At 48.7% G+C, this 24,338-nt stretch overlaps 1 protein-coding gene across 2 annotated transcripts in view; it reads left to right on the forward strand.

Moving 5' to 3' along the window:
- The window catches only part of LOC142304428 (sodium/potassium-transporting ATPase subunit beta-2-like), a 307,300-nt gene that overhangs the window by 40,991 nt on the left and 241,971 nt on the right, over positions 1–24,338 (forward strand). Inside the window, exons 1-2 of one of the 2 annotated variants that reach the window (XM_075346772.1) lie at positions 285–570; positions 17,198–17,255. The gene's annotated coding sequence lies outside the window, so the exon portion shown is untranslated. Of the gene's footprint in view, positions 1–284; positions 571–17,197; positions 17,256–24,338 lie in introns of those variants that run through there. The other variant, XM_075346773.1, reaches the window with a different exon arrangement.

The raw sequence follows: 24,338 nt of genomic DNA on the forward strand, positions 1-24,338 counted from the left end.
ATATACTCTTGCAGGTTGTGCACGGGTTCGCCTTCCCCACATTCCAGGAGCTCCAGACAGTCTTCTCAAACATGATTGGAGGAAGGCGTCCAACCTGACGAGGATTTTGAGCACATGCGCACTAACACTGGAATTACGTAACACTTTCGGCTATTTACGTAAAAACCGCTGTGAATCATAATATAGTGAGAACAGGAGGGGGCGGGATCAAAATTTGATTGACATCACCCTAACCCACTCCGTGACTGCGTCGCCTTCTGCCAATTGCGCGTGCGCTTCGCCAAAACCTGGGAAATAACACTCGCATTGCGCCGCGGGTTCAGTGAAGTCTCGGCGATGTTTATTATGCAGCGGCTGAGATAGAAAGCGGCACCCGCGGAGGGAAAGCACGGTACCCGGTGCGCGGTGCAGACTAGGCCTCACATCCTCGGACTCAATTTATGAGGGATCCGCTAATATCGTCAGGAACGCGGGCAGCAGCTGAGCTGAGACCGCGGCTTCTGGGAAGGTTCTAGGCCTCACATGGATTTTATCACACAGCAATTCTCCTGGCAAAGCGTAAAAGAGCCGGTAAGAGAGATGTGCAGAGACAGGCAGAGACCCCCGGTGGGAGAGGCAGAGACCCCTGCGACCCCCGGAGAGAGGGAGAGACAGAGACCCCTGCGTCTGCGACCCCCGGAGAGAGGGAGAGGCAGAGACCCCTGCGACCCCCGGAGAGAGGGAGGGGCAGAGACCCCTGCGACCCCCGGAGAGAGGGAGAGGCAGAGACCCCTGCGACCCCCGGAGAGAGGGAGAGGCAGAGACCCCTGCGACCCCCGGAGAGAGGGAGAGGCAGAGACCCCTGCGACCCCCGGAGAGAGGGAGAGGCAGAGACCCCTGCGACCCCCGGAGAGAGGGAGAGGCAGAGACCCCTGCGACCCCCGGAGAGAGGGAGAGGCAGAGACCCCTGCGACCCCCGGAGAGAGGGAGAGGCAGAGACCCCTGCGACCCCCGGAGAGAGGGAGAGGCAGAGACCCCTGCGACCCCCGGAGAGAGGGAGAGGCAGAGACCCCTGCGACCCCCGGAGAGAGGGAGAGGCAGAGACCCCTGCGACCCCCGGAGAGAGGGAGAGGCAGAGACCCCTGCGACCCCCGGAGAGAGGGAGAGGCAGAGACCCCTGCGACCCCCGGAGAGACGGAGACCCCCTCCTCTTTGTTCTGGCGATGGAACCCCTAATACAAACAATTAGAAACTGTGATAGAATTCAAGGGTTTGAGATAGGGGAGACCACTCATAAAACTGCAGCATTTGCTGAAGACCTCTTGATAATCATGTCCCGACCGAGTACAGTAATAAGACCTTTCTCTTATGGCAGAAAAAATTTAACTTTTAATCCTCTAAAATTGTGATCAGTACTCAAACACACAAATTGACAAACACATAAAAGGTTTGGCCCCTCCTGTCTATTCAGAGGATATGTGCAAACCAAAACTATAGTTGGACTTGGTCACATATCCTCTGAATAGACAGGAGGGGCCAAACCTTTTATGTGTTTGTCAGTTTGTGTGTTTGAGTACTAATCACAATTTTAGAGGATCTATTAAAAGTTAAATTTTAAATTTTTTCTGCCATAAGAGAAAGGTTGGTATCTTATTATTTGAAACTTGCCCAGTGGCTATTTGTATCCGACAGAGTACAGGCCTTCCCGCTCTCATGTCCATTCTGGACAAATACATTACTTATTCGGGCTTCAAGATTGGAAGGAATCCGACAGAACCTTTTCAATTTAATTTCAAACCTCTCCTTCCCAAGATTTCTGAATGCACCAGGTCCTGGAGAGCACCATTTCTTGTCATGGATTGGGAGGAAAAACTTGGTAAAGAGAATAATCCTGCCGAAATCAACCTACTTGTTCCAGATGCTTCCCATCTTCGTCCCAAAATCCTTCTTACCCAGGGCTAACTCAGGGAACCTGTCATCAGAAATTTCGCCCAAAAGCTAAAAGATTCCCCCTCTGCAGCTCCTGGGCTGCATTCTAGGAAGGTCCCTGTTATTATTGTGCCCCATGTGAGACCAAAATAAAGCCTTTATAAAGTTCTACCTTTTTGTATGCAGCTTCTGTAAATCCGTCACGGGGGCGGGCTCTCTGCCGTCCGTTATTCTGCCTCCTGGTCCTGTATGCCGCCCCCATCGCTCCTTTCCATATCCGATGCACCGCCCACTGCTCCAGCCATCCCCGCGCATGCCCAGTGCCAGTCTCACAGGGCTGAGCAGTGTGACCGCTGGTGACGTGTGCGCAGGCAAGTGATTATGGACGGGACTGTGACTGTTATCAGCAAGTACCCGGCCATAATCTCTTGAGCGCGCAAACCTCTCCAGCATTCACACTGAGCTCAGTGTAGATGCTAGACTGTATGGGCTGCTTCCAGGGATGACGTCCCTTTGTCATGTGATAGTATTTCGAACACGCCCCTATCACATGACAAAGGGACGTCATCCCTGGAAGCAGCCCATACAGTCTAGCATCTACACTGAGCTCAGTGTGAATGCTGGAGAGGTTTGCGCGCTCAAGAGATTATGGCCGGGTACTTGCTGATAACAGTCACAGTCCCGTCCATAATCACTTGCCTGCGCACACGTCACCAGCGGTCAAACTGCTCAGTCCTGTGAGACTGGCACTGGGCATGCGCGGGGATGGCTGGAGCAGTGGGCGGTGCATCAGATATGGAAAGGAGCGATGGGGGCGGCATACAGGACCAGGAGGCAGAATAACGGACGGCAGAGAGCCCGCCCCCGTGACGGATTTACAGAAGCTGCATACAAAAAGGTAGAACTTTATAAAGGCTTTATTTTGGTCTCACATGGGGCACAATAATAACAGGGACCTTCCTAGAATGCAGCCCAGGAGCTGCAGAGGGGGAATCTTTTAGCTTTTGGGCGAAATTTCTGATGACAGGTTCCCTTTAATCTAGAACTATATTTGGAATAATAATAGGCCACGTATTGTCACACTCTCTACTTAAAAATAAAGAAGCCATGGGCGCTCCGAACCTACACAAATACTACCAGGCTGCCCTTGCTGCCAGAATCCTTGAATGGTTCCGGGAATCCAAAGGAAAGCAGTGGGTTGCCATTGAGGATTATATGGCCCCTACCCCCCTTTGCTCTATAGCATGTTCACCACCTGGCTACGGACCTAAAAGGAAAATAAACAACCACTTAACTAGAGCTGTGGTATCGGGCTGGAGAACTCTACCTATTACACTAGCACCTCCTCTGTTTCATGTCTCGGACATACTCTAATTACGCACTTTGAGCCCTAACACAAGGACCACAGGCCAATTTCCCTAATTTAGATATTACGGTTGACAGCTTGGTAATGGCGGGCTCTTTAATGACTTACCAAGAGATGAGAGAAATTCCCGCTTTCACAAATTTAACTTTCCTACATTATAAGAGGTTAAAAAATTTCATCCTTCACTCTCATTCCGGTGGTAGTCTGCTTATACCATCCACAAAATGAGTCCATGTGCTCTCAGTTGAATTCCCCCAGGAAGGTCCTCTCGCAAATTTACAACTTGCTTCTCACTCAGAATTCTACGGCGAGAAGAGCTTATGTGTCCTGCTGGGAGAAAGACCAAGGTACTACGTTTTCGGACTTCCAAACTAACCTCATATACAATCTTTCACATGGTCCCTTACACTGCATTAGGTTCCAAGAAAATCATACAAAATAATCTCCTGCTAGTACACAACCCCACTTCAATCACACCAATGGCACCCATCCTTCTCTCATGTGTTGGAGATTGTGGAACTGAGCTGGGAACTTATCTCCACTGTTGGTCTACATGCCCTTCCCTACGAAGCTTTTGGCGTGATATCTCATCACTAATCTTGAACCTTACTAATTTTCAAGTCCAGTTAACTCCAGAAGAGGCCCTACGCAACTTCCCCATCTGGCTGGCTAAGAAACCCTATCTAAGTTAGCTGCTTTTATTGTGGCAGCGGGAAAACTGCTGATTCCAACTCATTGGCTAGCGAACATCTCCTAAGTAAAATTGACCTCTTGTATCATACCGAGGAGCTGGCTTCACTTAATCAACACAATTTGACCTCATTTCAGAAGATCTGGAGCCCATGGATAACTTATTGATTGTCAACAGAATATATCTCTGAAATGGCATTAATGCCCGCAACGGATGCCTGTCCTGCTGACCAGTAAACCAAACTTCTGCACACTTACATCTGTTTCGAGCCATCTGAGCCTAACACCCACAATCTAATCCCCCAACCCTTCCCTCCTCTCCTACCTTGTCTCTCCTATGTCTTCCTTGTGTTCTTTGTTTTTTCGAATTGTCTTCAATATTGGTTATTATGCCCTGAGTGCTTTTATAAATCACCTCAGACTGCCGGTGACCTCTCGTCTCGCTTAGTCTTCTTTCCCAAAAGACATTTAATTATAGTTCTACTTTATATCGGCCAGGTTCTGTTAAATGGTTCAATGTAAGCAGTGAGGTTGGGTCACCACGTGGTTGAGGCTAAACTCTTACTTTTTGAGTGACACTGCTGTAGTAGCTACCTGTATTCACGATTTTGTTGTTCGTGGTATATGTTATATTTTGCAAAGTGCTCTAATGGGCTGTATGTTTATATGAAAATTTAAATAAAACATTGAAAAGTGAGACCTCTGGCCTACTGGAGAGAGACTGAGAGACCTCTGCCCACCCTCCTCCATCCCCCCAGAGAAAAAGATCCCTTTCTTCGGCGCTCCATTGGGAGACCCAGACGATTGGGTGTATAGCACTGCCCTCCGGAGGCCACACAAAGCATTACACTAAAAAGTGTAAGGCCCCTCCCCTTCTGGCTATACACCCCCAGTGGGATCACTGGCTCACCAGTTTTCTGCTTTGTGCGAAGGAGGTCAGACATCCACGCATAGCTCCACTGTTTAGTCAGCAGTAGCTGCTGACTATATCGGATGGAAGAAAAGAGAGCCCATATAGGGCCCCCAGCATGCTCCCTTCTCACCCCACTTGCGGTTTGTAAGGTTGAGGTACCCATTGCGGGTACGGAGGCGGGAGCCCACATGCTGTTTTCCTTCCCCATCCCCCGGAGGGGCTCTGAGGAAGTGGGATCTTACCGGCCTCCAAGCCCTGAGGCCGGGCTCCGTCCACAGACCCATTGAACCTGCTGGATAAGGAGCCGGGGGTACCGTTCAGGGACAAGGCCCTGCAACATTCAGGTACTCTGTGTCCCCCTATGGACTGGCCGCGCACACTCCAGACTTGCTGGGTGTGCTAGTGCGCCGGGGACAGTAGCGCTGCGCGCTGGGGTTTGAGTCACTGCAGCTTAGCTGAGTGACTTTATGTGTTGGGAACTACCGCGCCGGCCGCTCTGGGAGCGGCGGCGCGGCTGGGACTTGTAGTGCGCCGGGGACTTAGCGCCGACCGTGCTTTTACGACGGCGGCGCTTATAAATCTAGTCCCCGGCTTTTGCGGCCTAGCTCCGCTTCGTTCCCGCCCCCTCCCTGTCAATCAGGGAAGGGGACAGGCGTTGTGCAATCGTCAGCGCCGAGGGCTGGAGCCTTATTTACATGCTCCAGCCCTCTCACTGAGCACAGTGGGACGCAGGTTTCCCGCTTTTTGTCTGAGCACACCCAGGGCCCGCCCCCCCTCCACAGAGACGCCGGCAGCCATTCCTGCATGCAGTCTGGCTGGGGAACGGACACAGGCTCTGGGAGACCCAGACAAGGGATTTCTGGCGACCACACACCCGCGTTAAGCGGGCGGTAAGCAGCACATTCGTGCTGGCCCCACTAGTGCCACAGTGTTATTTAGTGTACTTTTTCCTGTACCAGATATATCTATATATATTGCACTGTAAAGTCGCTTCTTGGCTGTATACCCCTATTGCTCTGAGGAGACGACAACATGTCATCTGCAAAACGCAAGGGTGCCAAGACACAGGCTGTGAACGCTGCTTGTGCCGCTTGTGGGGCTAATCTACCGGCAGGTTACAATGACCCCCATTGTGTGCAATGTTCGGTCACGGTGCCACTTCGTCAGCCGGAGCCTATGGTGGTAGTGGCCCAGGCAGAGTCGCCGGTGAACCCTGTCCCGGTGACGGGGACAGAGTTTGCTGTTTTTGCTGACAGGATGTCTGTCACTATGACAAAAATCCTAGAGACCTTGCAGGCCAGGCCAGTTACTCAGTCCATGGACACTGCTGCGGCAATGTTCCCCGGTCCCCCTCAGTTGGAGTTAATCAGTGCTTCAAGGGGGTCCCAGGCATCTCAGCCTGACGGCTCTGATTCAGATGACAGTCCCAGGCAGCCTAAGCGTGCTCGCTGGGAGAGACCCCCCACGTCATCACGCGGATCAGGGTCTCAGCGAGAAGAGTCTCTACATGATGAGACAGAGGAGGGTGATCAGGAGTCTAATCCTGAAACCGCTCTCAATCTGGATACTCCTGATGGTGACGCCATGGTAAATGACCTTATAGCGGCCATCAATAGACTGTTGGATATTTCTCCCCCAGCCCCTTCTGCAGAGGAGGCAGCTGCACAGCAGGAGACGTTCCATTTCAGGTATCCCAAGCCTAAACTGAGTACTTTTCTGGACCACGCTGACTTCAGAGAATCAGTCCAGAAACACCATGCCTACCCAGATAAGCGTTTCTCCAAACGTCTTAAGGATACACGTTATCCCTTTCCCCCTGACGTGGTCAAACGCTGGACCCAGTGTCCAAAGGTGGATCCCCCAATCTCCAGGCTTGCAGCTAGATCCATAGTTGCAGTGGAAGATGGGGCTTCACTTAAAGATGCCAATGACAGACAGATGGACCTTTGGTTAAAGTCTGTCTATGAAGCTATTGGCGCGTCGTTTGCTCCAGCATTCGCGGCCGTGTGGGCACTCCAAGCTATTTCAGCTGGCCTGGCACAGGTGGACTCTATCATATGTCCAGCAGTGCCGCGAGTAGCGTTCCTAACCTCGCAAATGTCTGCGTTTGCGACTTACGCTATCAACGCTGTCCTGGACCCTACAAGCCGTACCTCAATTGCGTCTGCCAACTCTGTTGTCTTGCGCAGAGCCTTGTGGTTAAAGGAATGGAAAGCGGATTCTGCTTCCAAAAAATGTTTAACCAGCTTGCCGCTATCTGTAGATAGACTGTTTGGTGAACAATTGGCTGAAATCATTAAGCAATCCAAGGGTAAAGACTCCTCCTTACCCCAGCCCAGATCAAGCAAACCTCAACAGAGGAAGTGGCAGTCGAGGTTTCGGTCCTTTCGAGGCTCCAGCAAGACCCAATTCTCCTCGTCCAAAGGGACTCAGAAGGAGCAAAGGAGCTCAGATTCCTGGCGGGCTCAGTCACGCCCCAAGAAAGCAACCGGAGGAACCGCTTCCAAGGCGGCTGCCTCATGACTTTCGGCCTCATCCCTCCGCATCCTCGGTCGGTGGCAGGCTCTCCCGCTTTTGCGACATTTGGCTGCCACAGGTCAAAGACCGGTGGGTAGCAGACATTTTGTCTCACGGGTACAGGATAGAATTCAGTTCTCGTCCTCCGCCTCGGTTCTTCAGAACCTCCCCACATCCCGACCGAGCAGATGCCCTTCTGCAGGCGGTGTGCTCACTAAAAGCAGAAGGAGTGGTGATCCCTGTTCCTCTGCAGGAACAAGGGCAAGGTTTTTACTCCAATCTCTTCGTGGTTCCAAAAAAGGACGGCTCGTTCCGTCCTGTTCTGGACCTAAAGCTGCTCAACAAGCATGTGAACGCCAGGCGGTTCCGGATGGAATCCCTCCGATCCGTCATTGCCTCAATGTCTCAAGGAGATTTCCTTGCATCAATAGACATCAAAGATGCTTATCTCCACGTGCCGATTGCTACAGAGCACCAACGTTTTCTACGTTTCGTGATAGGAGACGACCATCTCCAGTTCGTAGCTCTGCCATTTGGTCTGGCGACAGCACCACTGGTTTTCACCAAGGTCATGGCGGCAGTGGTAGCAGTCTTGCATTCTCAGGGACACTCGGTGATCCCTTACTTGGACGATCTACTTGTCAAAGCACCCTCTCAAGAGGCATGCCAACACAGCCTGAATGTTGCGCTGGAGACTCTCCAGACTTTCGGGTGGATCATCAACTTTTCAAAGTCAAACCTGGCACCGACTCAATCACTAACGTATCTTGGCATGGAGTTTCATACTCTCTCAGCGATAGTGAAGCTTCCGCTGGACAAGCAGCGGTCTCTACAGACAGGGGTGCAGTCTCTCCTTCAGGGTCAGTCGCACCCCTTAAGGCGCCTCATGCACTTCCTAGGGAAGATGGTGGCAGCAATGGAGGCAGTCCCGTTCGCGCAGTTTCATCTGCGCCCACTTCAATGGGACATTCTCCGCCAATGGGACGGGAAGACGACTTCCCTAGACAGGAAAGTCTCCCTTTCTCAGACGGCCAAGGACTCTCTGCAATGGTGGCTTCTCCCCACCTCATTATCACAGGGAAGATCGTTCCTGCCCCCATCCTGGGCAGTGGTCACGACAGACGCGAGTCTGTCAGGGTGGGGAGCAGTTTTTCTCCACCACAGGGCTCAAGGGACGTGGACTCAGCAGGAGTCCACACTTCAGATCAATGTTCTGGAAATCAGGGCAGTGTATCTTGCCCTATTGGCCTTCCAGCAGTGGCTGGAAGGAAAGCAAATCCGAATTCAGTCGGACAACTCCACAGCGGTGGCATACATCAACCACCAAGGAGGGACACGCAGTCGGCAAGCCTTCCAGGAAGTCCGGCGGATTCTGATGTGGGTGGAGGAAAGAGCATCCACCATATCAGCAGTTCACATCCCGGGCGTAGAAAACTGGGAAGCAGACTTCCTCAGTCGCCAGGGCATGGACGCAGGGGAATGGTCCCTTCACCCGGACGTGTTTCAGGAAATCTGCCGCCGCTGGGGGGTGCCGGACGTCGACCTAATGGCGTCTCGGCACAACAACAAGGTCCCGACCTTCATAGCGCGGTCTCGCGATCAAAGAGCTCTGGCGGCAGACGCCTTAGGGCAAGATTGGTCGCAGTTCCGGCTCCCTTATGTGTTTCCACCTCTGGCACTCCTGCCCAGAGTGTTACGCAAGATCAGATCCGATTGCGGCCGCGTCATACTCGTCGCCCCAGACTGGCCGAGGAGGTCGTGGTACCCGGATCTGTGGCATCTCACGGTAGGCCAACCGTGGGCACTACCAGACCGTCCAGACTTACTGTCCCAAGGGCCGTTTTTCCATCGGAATTCTGCGGCCCTGAACCTGACTGTGTGGCCATTGAGTCCTGGATCCTAGCGTCTTCAGGATTACCCCAAGGGGTCGTGGCCACCATGAGACAGGCTAGGAAGTCCACTTCTGCTAAGATCTACCACAGAACGTGGAAGATTTTCTTATCCTGGTGCTCTGCACAAGGAGTATCCCCCTGGCCATTCGCGTTACCTGTCTTTCTTTCCTTCCTGCAATCTGGGTTGGAAAAGGGCTTGTCGCTCGGCTCCCTTAAAGGGCAAGTTTCAGCACTATCCGTGTTTTTTCAGAAGCGTCTAGCGCGACTTTCTAAGGTGCGCACGTTCTTGCAGGGGGTGTGTCATATCGTACCTCCGTACAGGCGGCCGTTAGATCCGTGGGATCTAAACAAGGTCCTTGTTGCTCTCCAGAAGCCGCCTTTCGAGCCCCTGAGGGATGTGTCACTTTCTCGACTCTCACAGAAAGTGGTTTTTCTGGTAGCGGTCACGTCTCTTCGGAGAGTGTCTGAACTAGCAGCGCTGTCATGCAAAGCTCCTTTCCTGGTGTTCCACCAGGACAAGGTCGTGCTTCGCCCCATTCAGGAGTTTCTCCCTAAGGTGGTATCCTCTTTTCACCTTAATCAGGATATCTCCTTGCCTTCCTTTTATCCGCATGCAGTTCATCGGTATGAAAAGGATCTACATTTGTTGGATCTGGTGAGAGCACTCAGAATCTACATTTCCCGCACAGCGCCCCTGCGCCGCTCGGATGCACTCTTTGTCCTTGTCGCTGGTAAGCGCAAAGGGTCGCAGGCTTCCAAGGCCACCCTGGCTCGATGGATCAAAGAACCAATTCTTGAAGCCTACCGTTCTGCTAGGCTTCCGGTTCCATCAGGGCTGAAAGCCCATTCTACCAGAGCCGTGGGTGCGTCCTGGGCATTACGACACCAGGCTACGGCTCAACAGGTGTGCCAGGCAGCTACCTGGTCGAGTCTGCACACTTTCACCAAACATTATCAGGTGCATACCTATGCTTCGGCGGACGCCAGCCTAGGTAGAAGAGTCCTGCAGGCGGCAGTTGCCTCCCCGTAGGGGAGGGCTGTCTTTGCAGCTCTAACATGAGGTATTTCTTTACCCACCCAGGGACAGCTTTTGGACGTCCCAATCGTCTGGGTCTCCCAATGGAGCGCCGAAGAAGGGAATTTTGTTACTTACCGTAAATTCCTTTTCTTCTAGCTCCTATTGGGAGACCCAGCACCCGCCCTGTTGTCCTTCGGGATTTTTGGTTGTTTTTCGGGTACACATGTTGTTCATGTTGAACGGTTTTCAGTTCTCCGACGTTACTTCGGAGTGAATTTGTTTAAACCAGTTATTGGCTTTCCTCCTTCTTGCTTTTGCACTAAAACTGGTGAGCCAGTGATCCCACTGGGGGTGTATAGCCAGAAGGGGAGGGGCCTTACACTTTTTAGTGTAATGCTTTGTGTGGCCTCCGGAGGGCAGTGCTATACACCCAATCGTCTGGGTCTCCCAATAGGAGCTAGAAGAAAAGGAATTTACGGTAAGTAACAAAATTCCCTTCTTCCCTTTTTTTTCACCCCCCCCCCCTCCCATGGAGAAATTGAGAGCGAGACCTCTTTCACTTCCCCCAGATATAGAGATTTCTTCCACTCCCACCCGGAGAGAGAGACCTCTTCCACCCCTCTCCCACCATGGATATTTGAGAGAGAGATTTTCCCCATCTGGGAGATACCTCTGCCCTGAAGATATATATTTTTTATGTCAGAACACTGGGTGTGAAGACTTTTTATCTACTGTTATGTATTGTATTAAATAACAGCATCTGAAGTCCAAGTCTCTGCTTCCTTAGAGATATATATTTGTTTAATAAATCAAATGCTTTTAAGAGTTTGTCTTTGTGTGAATTTATTCCTTAGCATTGTTTGAAAAGATTTGTGGGCTCTTCCCTAATGCGTGCTAAGGCCCCCTTCACACGTATACGTACTAAAATCACAGACATATGCGGACCCATTAAAATCAATGGGTCTGCGCAGATATCAGTGATTTTTCACTGACTGTCTCCATGCAGCGTGTCCGTAATTTCCACACGGAGACATAGCTGTTTTTTCCTTGCATCACCCACGGAATACACAGTGGTGTGATCCGTGAAACACTTGCTAGAAAAACACGTGCATTTACAATAAAAAGCTTTCTAAACTCACCCGTCTCCAGCGACGCTGTGTTCAGCAGCTGCTGCCTCCTGCTTCCAGGCCGGCTAATTATGCTCATACATATGCAGTTATGCACTGCACAGCTGACCCAGAAGTAGCAGCAGCAGGGAGACTTCAGCACCATGGACAGTGGGAGAGGGGACAGGTGAGTTTAGAGTGCCTGATCTCCATGTGCTATCACTGATCATGGATAGCACATAAAGAACACGTGTGCCGTGAAATAACGTCACATGGAGGGACATGTGGTTTTTAACTCATCTGTGAAAAACGCCTGTGTGATGGGGTCCTTCTCCCATATCGCACAATCAACAGAGCGAGAGATGAGTGAGCAATCCAAGAATATTTATTCTAAGCAAATGAAACGGTCTATAACATAATCCATTACACGGAGGGTAAAAATAGTCCAGAAATACAAATATAGTCCTGCAAGCGCATAAATGTCCCAAGGATCAGTCACAATCCTCCAGCAGTCCTTTTCCAGGGAAATCAGGGTTTCTCACAGTCTCTCTGGGGTGCTGGCCGCAGCCGAAGCGTCTTCCTCAGAGGTTCAATCTTGCTTCTGCTCTTTTGTAAGTCTCACCCAGAATGACAATCCCCCAGGTAAGCAGAGAGTTCAGGTGGATCCCAGGCCCCCTCCCCCAGACCTAGGGACAGAAACACTACAGGGGGTGATTACCTACAGACAATACAATGTACACACAAGGAATACAAATAATGGACAGTGAACCACACCTAAAATACAAACCTCCAAAACCTGATACACAACCCCCCATATTCCACCACCACAACCTCTCCCTCCTTCTTAATAAGGGAGTACGCCATGAGGTCTACACAGACCTCTGGCCACCTTACTTAAGACCATGTTGTTGAGCTGTGGATAGTTCCTTGTACATCGGTAGTGTTGTAAGGACAAGCTTCCCTTTATGTCCTCCTTTACTCAAAATGTGTTTCCTGCACCCACAAATTGGCATTGTAGATCTCCCACATAATTTCCAAGGAGAATATCTGCAGGTAGGCCGCTCATCACCCCAACCACACATTGCTTGACCCCAAAGCCAAAGTCCAGATCTACAGTCGCCTATGGGATATTCCTCCTTTGTCCTCCAGCCAATTCAATAACAATCCCTGGTCCATGATGTATCGCCTCTGGCCGAACCACCCTGGGATCAGCTATTGTGAGAAATGCCCCAGAGTTCCAAAATCCAATGACTCTCTGTCCATGCAGCACAACCTCCTGTAAGTGCTTACTTTGATGGTGAGAGGAACTTGGGGTTGTGGCTCGCACCCCATAAACCCCTAGTGGCCGGCTACGAGTGTCTGAGTCCTTAGCAAGTCAACTTCAAGGGGTGAGAACTCTTTTCCCCCCCTTGTATTTGGCTGTAGAGGAAGAACAAGTCGATTTGGTGCAAGATCATTCCTCAATCGACCAGCAGGGAAAGTGTTTTGTAAATGCCCAGGCTGCCCACATCGATAACATTTCTGCGTCGTACTCCTTTCAATGGGCATGCTGGAAAAGGCAGTAGGAGAACCTGGTGACAAAGGCCGGAGGCCATACACTCCAACAGGGGCATCTATGGTGCAGAGGTCAGCAGTACATTCCAGTGGAGGTGGTGGTAACTCTTCTTCAGGCAGTATGGAATGCACAAAATGCTTTGGACAAGATTGAGGAGTGTGAGGGTCCCTCCAAGTCCTTTCAGGACAACTGGATTGCAAGTTGCCGGAAACCCATAACATCTCTCTTGTGATTCTCACAGGGCGTGGTCAGAACTGTTGGGGCCCAGGATTGTGTTCTGTGGTTGTTATCGGCCTGCGGCTGGTTGGAGGGGCAGATATAACTGGAGAGGGCCGCGGCGGAGGAGCAGGCTGTGGTTTATTGTCCAGAAGGCTCCTCCATTGCAGTCAGATAGTAAGGGCCTCATCAGCCAGGTCTGCAGCTCTATCCAAGGTGTCCCTTTCCCGTATTTGTGAGGGACACTTATAAAGAAATTGTTCTATAAGAAATAACTGTATAACGTCTTCCACAATGAAGGCGTCTTCTGTTTCCAGCCATCTCCGACATGCCTGGGACATCTTATGGGCAAACATGCTAAACGATCCCCCCGTTATGCATGTTAGGTCTTGGAACTGTGCCCTATGTGAGTCTGGGGTGATGGCATGGTAATCCAGGATAGTACGCTTTACAATGTTGTAATCCCAGTTCTGTTGTGAGTCAGTGGTGCGATAAGTCTCTGCCAGGCTTCCGTTCAGGAGTCTCACTAACACATGCCAGAAAGGGGCACCTCCATCATGGCACACGGCTGCTCAAAATCCTTGAAGAATCCTTTCACATCTCCGAAAACCTCATCAAATGGCTTGAAGTCTGCCTGGGTGATCCGTACAGGCTCCCAGATGGCTGGGTTTACACTCCGACTCATATTACTCCCTCTGCCGGACTCCATTGCTTCTTGTCTCAGCGAGCAGCCTCCTCCTTGTACTCCTGATATACACCTGAGCCCAGAACCACCAGCTCTTCTTCAAACCACACCTACTGGCTTTTTGTGGCAAGGATCCTGGTCTCCAGTGCTTGTCCGCCATACATCTGGGAGTAGGTGGACTGGCTCGCACCCACCAGTAGGTCAATTAAAGGGAACCTGTCATCAGAAATTTAGCTATAAAGCTAAAAGTTCCCCCCTCTGCAGCTCCTGGGCTGCATTCTAGGAAGCTTCCTATAGTTTTTGTGGCACCTTTTATCCCAAAATAAACACTTTGTAAACTGGTACCTTTTCGTATGTAAATTTCTTAAATTTTCCATGTGGGCGGGCTGCCTGGGGTCCGTTGGTGTTCCTCCAGCATATTTATGCCGCCCCCGAACGCTGATTTTGAAAGCTCATGACACCGCCCCTGGGTGCCCGTGGTCCCGCGCATGCGCTGTTACACTGTAGCGGTGCCGTGCACTGTGTGCACGTGTGACCGCTGTGACGCTTTGCGCGGGCACGAGGTTATGGGCGGCGCTGTTAGTGTCATCAGTAAGTGCCGCCCATAACCTCGTGACCGCACTTTGCCCTATTCCTCCAGCGTTATGTGCAAGCGCTCGCTGGCCTGATGCCCGGACGTCCCCTCCTTCCCTTCCGGAGGGGACGTCCGGGCATCAGGCCAGCGAGCGCTTGCGCATAACGCTGGAGGAATAGGGCAAAGTGCGGTCACGAGGTTATGGGCGGCACTTACTGATGACACTAACAGCGCCGCCCACAACCTCGTGCCCGCGCAAAGCGTCACAGCGGTCACACGTGCACACAGTGCACGGCACCGCTACAGTGTAACAGCGCATGCGCGGGACCACGGGCACCCAGGGGCGGTGTCATGAGCTTTCAAAATCAGCGTTCGGGGGCGGCATAAATATGCTGGAGGAACAGCAACGGACCCCAGGCAGCCCGCCCACATGGAAAATTTAAGAAATTTACATACGAAAAGGTACCAGTTTACAAAGTGTTTATTTTGGGATAAAAGGTGCCACAAAAACTATAGGAAGCTTCCTAGAATGCAGCCCAGGAGCTGCAGAGGGTGGAACTTTTAGCTTTATAGCTAAATTTCTGATGACAGGTTCTCTTTAAGGCCTCTTTAGTCAGTCCCTGGTAGTTCAGGCCCAGATCTCTGGCTCTCTCCTGTAGCCTGGATGCGGTCCAGTTTCTGTACTCACTCTGTGGGTGGATATCCATTGGGCTGCTCTCTGTTGATCCCATTGCTGCTACCAATTGTGACGGGGTCTTTCTCCCATATCACACAATCAACAAAGCGAGAGATGAGTGAGCAATCCAAGAATATTTATTCCAAGCAAATCAAACGGTCCATACCATAATCCATCACATGGAGGGTAAAAATAGTCCAGAAACATGTTTTATAGTCCAGCAAGCGCATAAATGTCCCAAGGATTAGTCACAATCTTCCAGCAGTCCTTTTCCAGGGAAATCAGGGTTTTCTCACAGTCTGTCTGGGGTGTTGGCTGCAGCCTCAGCTTCTTCCTCTGAGGTTCAATCTTCTTCCTTGCCTCTTGAAGTTCTCCCACAGACTGACAAACCCCCAGGTAAGCAGAGAGTTAGGTGGATCCCAGGCCCCCCCTCCCCCCAGACCTAGGGACAGAAACACTACAGAACATTATAATGTACACACAAGGAATACAAATAATGGACAGTAAACCACGCCTAAAATACGCACCTACAAAACATGATACACAACCCCCCATATTGCACCATCACAGCCTCTGTTTTTCACTGACGTGTGAAAGAGGCCTAAAGTAGATGGGACATAAACAACCCTGACTTTCTCGGAGTCCTCCCTTTGGTGCCATCAGTCACAGCAGCCCTCCTTTTGTTGTACATATGACATTGTGCTTAGAGGTCGCCTCATATATTTTACAGCAGGATAAAAATACTCCTGATAATATTTGCCAAGAGTATTTAATGGGAACCTGTCGTCCTCAAACATTATAAACCTGCAGGTATTTCAAAGCGGGGAAATGGCGTTTAGTGCTGCTGGCAGCCTCCAGTTTTAGCCATAGAGGTGCGGCTGGAGCAGCTGCAGTCACCGCGCCCCGGTCCATTGACCGCTGTCGCTGCGGTGTGTGCTGAGCGGAGACTGAAGCCGCACCAAAACACCTTCATGGCTAAAAGCCAGAAGGAATAAAGTTCATTTCCTTGCTGTTGTCATAAAATTCATATTATAACGCAGCTTGCAGATTCACACCACATCTGAATGTTAATGGATGTGAAAATTCCGGGCTCCTAATGGCTGATATTTTTAGGCTGGGGGGCCCCCAATAACGTGGGTCTCCCCAACCTGAGTATACCACCCCTCAGCTGGGAGGCTTTATCTTGGCTGGGTACCCAAATTGGGGGGACCGGACATCATTTTTTTAAAATTATTTTACTGTACGATATAGACCCACCGGCTGCTGTGATTGGTTGCAGTTCGATAACTCACTCAGCGTGGGGGCAGATCTGACTGCTACCAACCAATCACGGCCACCGGTGTGCAGGAGAAGCGGTGAATATGTATGAGCCTAATGAACGGATGCAGTGAATATGTAATGAGGCTAATGAGTGGGTAGGGAAAAAGATGAGAGGCAGTGGGACAGCCACGCCGTGATCGATGAATATGAAGCACTTGGAGAGAGATGCTGGCATTCTAATGTGCCAAAATGGCTGCGGCCAGCCAATGACAGTAATGCCACAACCAAGATGGCTGCGGCATTAGTGTGTTTGGTTAAGAATCTCGTCATGTTTAGTGGCTGCAAATCAGACGCCAAACATGCTGGGTGAGACATCCTAATGTAGCGAGGGGAATACACCATTATTCGCTATATAACAAATAGCCCGAATACCGTACTATTCTGCGAATAGTAACGAATACATTCGCTCATCACTAGCCAAGATCCTTTTAGCTAGTTCATTAGCAAATTTACAGGAGGCAGTACTAACTAACAATACTTAGAAATGTGTTTGACTGTGGAATTTTAGAATTAAAATGAAAATCATGAAAACCGCAAAAAAGCAGGAAAGGGCATTATTATGCCCTTTCCTGCTTTTTTGCGGTTTTCATGATTTTAATACTCATGTTTCAATAAATTTTTGATTTATATTTATATTTTTTTATATATTTATATATATAATATATATATATATATATAGATATATAATATTATTTATTTATTTTTTTTGTTGGTGCTGGATTCCATCTCCCCTTCCTCTATTGACTCACCGTTGATTACAGATTTGGCTGCTCTGGAGGATCCGTGCACCTTTCATCCATCCGGGGACCTTATATCCTGGTAAGCTGAAAACGTTTTCGCTTTGTAATGCACAGTGTCTGAACAGTGACCTATAAATGACGCCAGAAACCCAGGTCAGGCGGGCTAATCAGCACTATACAGGTGTATCTCACACTGATAAGCGAGATGCACAGTGTCTGAATTGTGGCCTATAAATGACGCACACTAGGCCAGGCGGGTCAGTTAGCACTATATACATGCATCACACATGACAGGCTCACCAATATACAATTCTAAAACATTAATTTTCTTGAGACTATATGTGTTTTTGACTGATAGGGAGGGTTTGGCATCAATCATATGCATTCGCTACATGGTCATTGCTTACCATTCTAAAACATTAATTTTCTTCACCAATATACCACCTAGAATCAAAAGGTCCATACACATCCTGCAAAAATGGATTAAATGTGCCATACCTCAATTGTGATATTAGTTGATATTTTTGTCCAAAATATGGAAGCCCGCAATCCTCGTCACGGATTCTCACACTTGTGGGTCCCTACACTAATTTATCAAGAAAAAATACCATAGAACTGCATCAAAAAAGAAAAACCTACCAAAGATGCCAGACCAGATGATGTATGCACTAACAGAATGTGCTAGACCTTCCTCTTGAAGGCGGCTGCAGCCAATACTTCACTAGCAAATTGACAGCAGGCAGTACTAACAATACCTATAAATGTGATTGACTGTGCAATTTTGAGCAGCTGATGAAAACTACCAAGACCTTTTTACTAGTGTTGAGCCAGTAGTTGACTATTCATACACGCTATGCTGTTAGCGAGTACTTCCGCTACTCGTTACGAATAGCGGGCTCAATGTAAGTCAATGGGAAATACTTGCTAAGTAGTGTTGTAGCTGTTCTGTTTTGTCACAAGTCAGCTTATGGGATCACCAGTGAGGTTCTCTTGAGTTAGGCCTCTTCAGACCTAATCAAGATCGAGCGCTCGGAGAGAAAAGACCAGCATCCATGTGGGCATGATCAATTTCTTCTGTTTATTTCATCAAAGTACAGTTTATTTATACCATTTACAGATCAATGTGATATTGCAAAAGAAAAAGAAAAAAACTTCGAGCTGAACTTTACTAATTGTTCATATGACCTTTAAGTTTTAGCAAAACAAAAATGTAGAGTCATGCATATGAGATAAGAAGAACATTTAGAAACCATAATAATCCTTGAGTCTGTCTCTTATTCCGTAGGCTCCATAATGACTATGAACTACCATCAGATATACTTACTAATAACAATAAATCTTTAATAAAGAAAAAGAGAAACTATTAACCCTTCTATATCAATTTCCCCCTTTTGTAAATGGTATAACCTTCACTACACGGTCAGTAGGCGTCCAAACAGGAGCTGCTGGCTCATGGGCCTAGTACCCATGAGGGGTCTTCCTACCACTTCACCCATCCACCCTCAGTGTGGACACCTACTCCCGGTCAGCAGAGGCCATTTGGGGTCCGTAGTAAACTACAGAGGGTTCAATGCTGGGACTCTTAGAACATACATTATTCAATAGTTTAGGTAATGCATATATCAATGTTTTTACAGCTATATAAAGCAGTAGACAGAACAACAATATTTGCATACAGGTTTGTATAATGCCAGAAACCCAACCTGCTATGCCTTTAAACCAATTGGCTGGATTCATAAAAGAAAATGTATTTCCCCACCAGGAGTCCTTGTTGGCATCGTGCTCTTTTAACCATTTATCCCTAAGTTCACTTGTTTTCTGTATATCTGCTCTAACCTGGAGGTTGCCTGCAGGGTCAATGTAATGGCAACAGGCAGGACCAATTATTTGACACATTCCGCCGTCTTTTGCTGTCACAAAGTCTAGCACTATAGTATGCTGGTTAGTGACTACAATTAATTGTTTTTGTATAGCATTGGTAGCATTTAGAATCTCAAGAACCCGAAAAATTTGATCATCCAGGTAGTCAGTGGACTCTACTAGCTTGTCCCACATTTGCATTAAGAAAGGGTGTATGAAAATAGCACTAAATACCTTATTTGCTTTTCCCAATTCTACTACATGAGTCCTACCATTTGGCCGGGGTTTATTATCTGCTGCTCGTTTATACAAGGTATGAATTGGGACAGCTGCTACATCTACTTCACTATGAGGAACTATGAAAGTGGCTGGTGTAAGTCTGGCAAGTGTGCAAACCCCTCTCATGTCAGGGCTCACCCACTTGTGAGCACGATTCCCACAAACCAAAAACACTCCCTCTGGGAAAATACAAAAGTGAGTTTGACTTTGTACACAATAAAAAAGATTCAGAAGCCCCTTCATGACTTTATGAGCACACCACGTATTGTTCATTTGTTTTCCGGTCATACCCGAGATACAGCTACCCCGCTCCCTCCTAAAAGTCCGTCTAATAAATGATGATGTACAGCCCTCAATACCCTTCTGATATACTGTCTCATTGTCCTTGGTTGAGTCATGTGTATGTATATAGAAACAGTTATTGTCTTCTCCACAATTTCCAACACCATTGTATTGAAGACTGAACCATAATCCATCATGGGGAATGGGGCCCGAATGAGGAATCTTAGTCTTTATTTTGGCAATTATGCCCATGTCTGAATCGTATTCCATCCACCACGAGTATCCATCGGGTCGAGTGATATTTAGCTGGAACCAGGGTTTAGTGACCCATCCAACTATAGTCAATGTAGCAGATACATCACGAGGTACATCTTCTCCCAAAAATCTAGATTGAGTCCAGGTTTCATTGTGTATACAGTCTGGTACCAATACCTCCTGTGGTTCCAGAGGTAAGGCTAAATAAGGCATAGTCTTTGAAGAAATAGGACTGTGTGTGCAGATCCAACAGTCTTTTGGCTTTTCTCCCTCCATGTCCTCAGTAAGAGAAATATGGTGGCGAATGAGTTTATTATCCCAGTCCGTATTAAAAAGTTCGCTCAGTGTCTTTGTTTGTTGCAGCAACCCTGCTACACCTAGCAGGATAATTAGCAAGACTGTCATTCTGCCGGTGGAGTGACCTTTTTACAGTGACTGGCGTGGATCCAGGTGGGTTTTCCCTCAAGTTTCACTGAGGTGGATGTGGTCAGCTGGACTTGGAATGGGCCATCAAAGCGTGGATCTAGGCTCCTTCTCACGTGTCTGCGCACGACCACCCAATCACCTGGATTCAGCTGATGCACATCTGCACTTGCATTGGGATCTGGAATGGATGAAAAGACATGTTTATGCACCACATTAAGTCTTTCCTGTAAGGCCTGGACGTAGGCTGTCATAGTGCCGTGTTGCATCTGTAACACTTGTGGAAAGTAGAGACCTGTTTTTGGGGCACTACCAAAAAGGACTTCAAAAGGAGACAAGCCTGTCTTCCTATTTGGAGTGTGTCTGACTGAAAAGAGTGCCAGGGATAAGCACTCTACCCAATTCTTTCCTGTCTCTGCCATGGCCTTTTGAATTTTTAGTTTAAGTGTCCCGTTTAATCTCTCTACTTTTCCACTGCTCTGTGGATGATAAGGGGTATGGAATGCCTGCTCTATTCCCAGGGCCTGCATAATGTCCCTCATTATTTCTCCAGTGAAGTGTGTACCCCTGTCACTTTCTATGGCTTCTGGGATGCCATACCGACAGACTAGTTCCTTCATCAGTTTTTCTGCAGTTGTTTTAGCATTTGCACATTTTACTGGATAGGCCTCAACCCATCCTGAGAAGAGATCTACACATACCAGGACGTATTCATACACTCCTACCTTGGGTAGTTGTATGTAGTCTATCTGCAGTCGTTGAAACGGATAGAGCGGTTTGGGTGTTGCTTTCTTAGGGACTTTTACTGTTTTACCTGGGTTGTGTTGTGCGCAGATAATGCAGGATTGTACGTGTTTGGAGGCTACGTAACTGAAGCCAGGAGCGATCCAGAAGGCATTCACCTGGTTACACATGTGACTTTTTGAGGCGTGAGTGGGGCCATGTGTTGCTTGTGCCATCATAGGGAACAGGGACCTTGGTAAACACAACCTGTCCTTACTTTCCCATACTCCATTCGAGTTCAGCCCAGCTCCCATTTTCCCCCAGTGTTCCTTCTCTGTTTGGGCAGCCTGATGCTGGAGGGATTTCAGGACATCCAGACTCACTGTGGCTGGGACTTGCTGGCTCCCTGCCACTATCCTCTGATCCCTAGGCCTCTTTGCCGCTGCTTTCGCAGCCGCATCCGCCCTTCTATTGCCCGCTACCTCCAGTGAATCACCTTTTGTGTGTGCTTTCACCTTAATGATGCCAACCTGGACTGGTAACATTAGTGCCTCCATTAACTGTTTTACCAATTCTGCATTTTTAATAGGCTTACCAGCTGACGTAAGAAAAGCTCTACTTCTCCAGATAGGGCCAAAATCATGACAGATCCCAAATCCATACTTTGAGTCTGAATAAACATTAATTTTCCTACCTGACCCCGCTCTACACGCCTCAATGAGCGCTGTTAGCTCCGCCTCCTGCACGGACATGTGCGGCGGGAGTGGTTCAGCTCGGATTACCTCATGCGAGGATACTACTGCATATCCAGTGTAGAATCTCCCATCCAGGTGGTATCTGGAGCCATCTACAAAAAACTCAAAATCTGCATTAGTAATAGGTGTATCATAGACATGTGGAAAACCTGCTGTCTCCTGACTCATCAGCTCTATGCAGTCATGCTCGTGCGTCATGTCAAAGTATTCATCCTCACTTGCTACCATTGTCACCAATTCCCCCTTTTCTGAATCTACTGGCAAAAGGGTGGCTGGATTCAGAACATTACACCTCTTGAGGGTGACATACTCAGGAATCAGAAGGGCACATTCAAGTCTGAGCTGTCTGGCCATAGACAGGTGTTTTGGTTGGACTTGCACAAGTATAGCATGAATGTCATGCGGGGAGTAAATTGTTAAGGGAAATGTCAATGTGATCTCGCAAGCTTTCCCTAGCAGTACTGCAGCAGCCGCTACAGCACGGACACACGTGGGTGACCCTCTGACAACTGGGTCCAATCGCGCTGAGTAGTAAGCTATTGGTCTTTGTTTGTCACCATGTTGCTGTGTGAGGACGGCTGTCGCATGCCCTCCCTGTTCTGTGCAAAACAAGAAAAATGGTTGATCGTAATTTGGAATACCCAGGGCCGGGGCCGATACAATGAGTAGTTTAAGGGAATGAAAGGAATCAATAGCTTCCTGAGTGAGGTCAAAGGGGTCAGATGACAGACAATCATAGAGGGGTTGCATCATTTGCGAGGCAGACCTTATCCAAGGCCTGCAGTATGACACTAAGCCCAAAAAGGTGCGCAGTTGCCGGTGGGACCTGGGTAAGGAGAGATTTTGGACTGCTTGTTTTCTCTCCTCAGTCAGGTGTCTCGTACCTTCAGAGATACAGTGACCCAAAAATGTTACCTTTTGCTTACAGTACTGTAATTTTTCACGTGAAACTTTGCAACCATTCTCTGCCAGAAAACACAACAAAGAAATTGTGGCTTCCTTGCAGGACGTCTGGTCTGGACAGCAGAGCAAAAGGTCATCCACGTACTGCAATAGCGTAACCTGTGGATGAGGCGGTTGCCACTGCTCCAGAATTCCTGCCATAGCTGTAGAATAAATGGTAGGTGAATTCATTCCTCCTTGCGGGAGGACTGTCCACATGTACTGTTTCCCCTCATGTGTGAAGGCAAAAAGATACTGACAGTCAGGGTGTAGAGGCACTGAGAAAAAGGCATTTGCCAAATCAATTACTGTAAAACATTTGGAGGTCCCTGGGATTTGTGACAGTAAGGTATGTGGGTTTGGAACAATTGGTGTTACACTCTCAGTGACAGCATTGACAGCTCTCAAATCATGCACCATTCTGTACGTGTCAGGGGAACCTTTGGGCCCTTTTTTCTTGATTGGATACAAGGGAGTGTTACAGGGGGAGGACCTTTGTACTAGAGCCCCTGCTTCCACATATTCTCTTATATCTCTGGTCAGGGCCATTGATTTGGCTGGACTTAAGGGATACTGTTTTAAACAAGGAGGAGTGGAGCCTTCTTTTAATTTTATCATGACTGGGGGAATAGGAAGCCGACCAACATCAGTTTTTCCCTTTGCCCATACAATGTCTGGAACTTGTTGCATTGCTATGTCTTCACTAGTTCTGGTATCGGACACTCTCGCAGATTTGGACATGTACACCATTGCTGCAATCTTGCACAAGTGTTTGTCAGAGAGGGGACTTGTGACTGTAATACCTTCTGGGGTGTATTGTATGGTAGCCTGGATAGCACTTAACACATCAGCCCCCAGCAAATTCATAGGAGTGTTTTCACTAACAATAAGCTTTGTGAGAATTTCCTGGCTATCTTGTAATCTCAGCTTCATCTGTTTTGATATCAAGGTCGTTTCTTGCACTGTACCCCATGTCTGTCCACTTCAGCTGTAACCTCCCAAAGTACGTCTCTATACTCTCCCCTTTTTGCTGTGTCACGTCAGTCATCAGTACAGACTGCTCTGTTTGTTTCTTTGTAGCCCATCCTTTCAATGCCTCACAGTACGTCATTCCAGACCTCTCAGACTCAACGTCCATGACCCATGATTGCTCCTTCATCATATCAGTATGCGTCTTAATTATGTGTCCCAGCACGTCACCTGCTTTTGCAGTCACCAAACTCTCGAGGTCTGCCCAAGTGCATTTATAAGTCACCTGTATTGTCTGTATTTGCCTGTAAAATGGGAAAGGTTGGTTTTCAGGGTCAGGTAACTGTTTCAACATAGCTAGCTGGTCAGAGGGGCTCCAGGGGTAATATTCCTGTGTCTGTCTGATTCTTGTGACCTTCCTCGGTCGGGATGTATCTGATTTTTTTGTACTGGTCCCAGCGCGTTCTTTCCTTTCCTCACCGTCAGCTTCCTCCGCAAAACTCAATTCCTTCACTACCTCTGTCTCAGTGTCAGCGTCCTCTGTCATCACATGTGACCTGGTTCGAACAGGATTTAGTGCAATCCGCTTAGGGCGAGTAACATTACATGTAGCACAAGTACCTCTCCAGTCTGGGTTTTTCTGACTACAATGTTTACAAGTCCATTCATCTGGT

Source organism: Anomaloglossus baeobatrachus, chromosome 4 (genome assembly GCF_048569485.1).
Source record: "Anomaloglossus baeobatrachus isolate aAnoBae1 chromosome 4, aAnoBae1.hap1, whole genome shotgun sequence".
In the NCBI taxonomy this organism is placed as follows: domain Eukaryota; kingdom Metazoa; phylum Chordata; class Amphibia; order Anura; family Aromobatidae; genus Anomaloglossus; species Anomaloglossus baeobatrachus.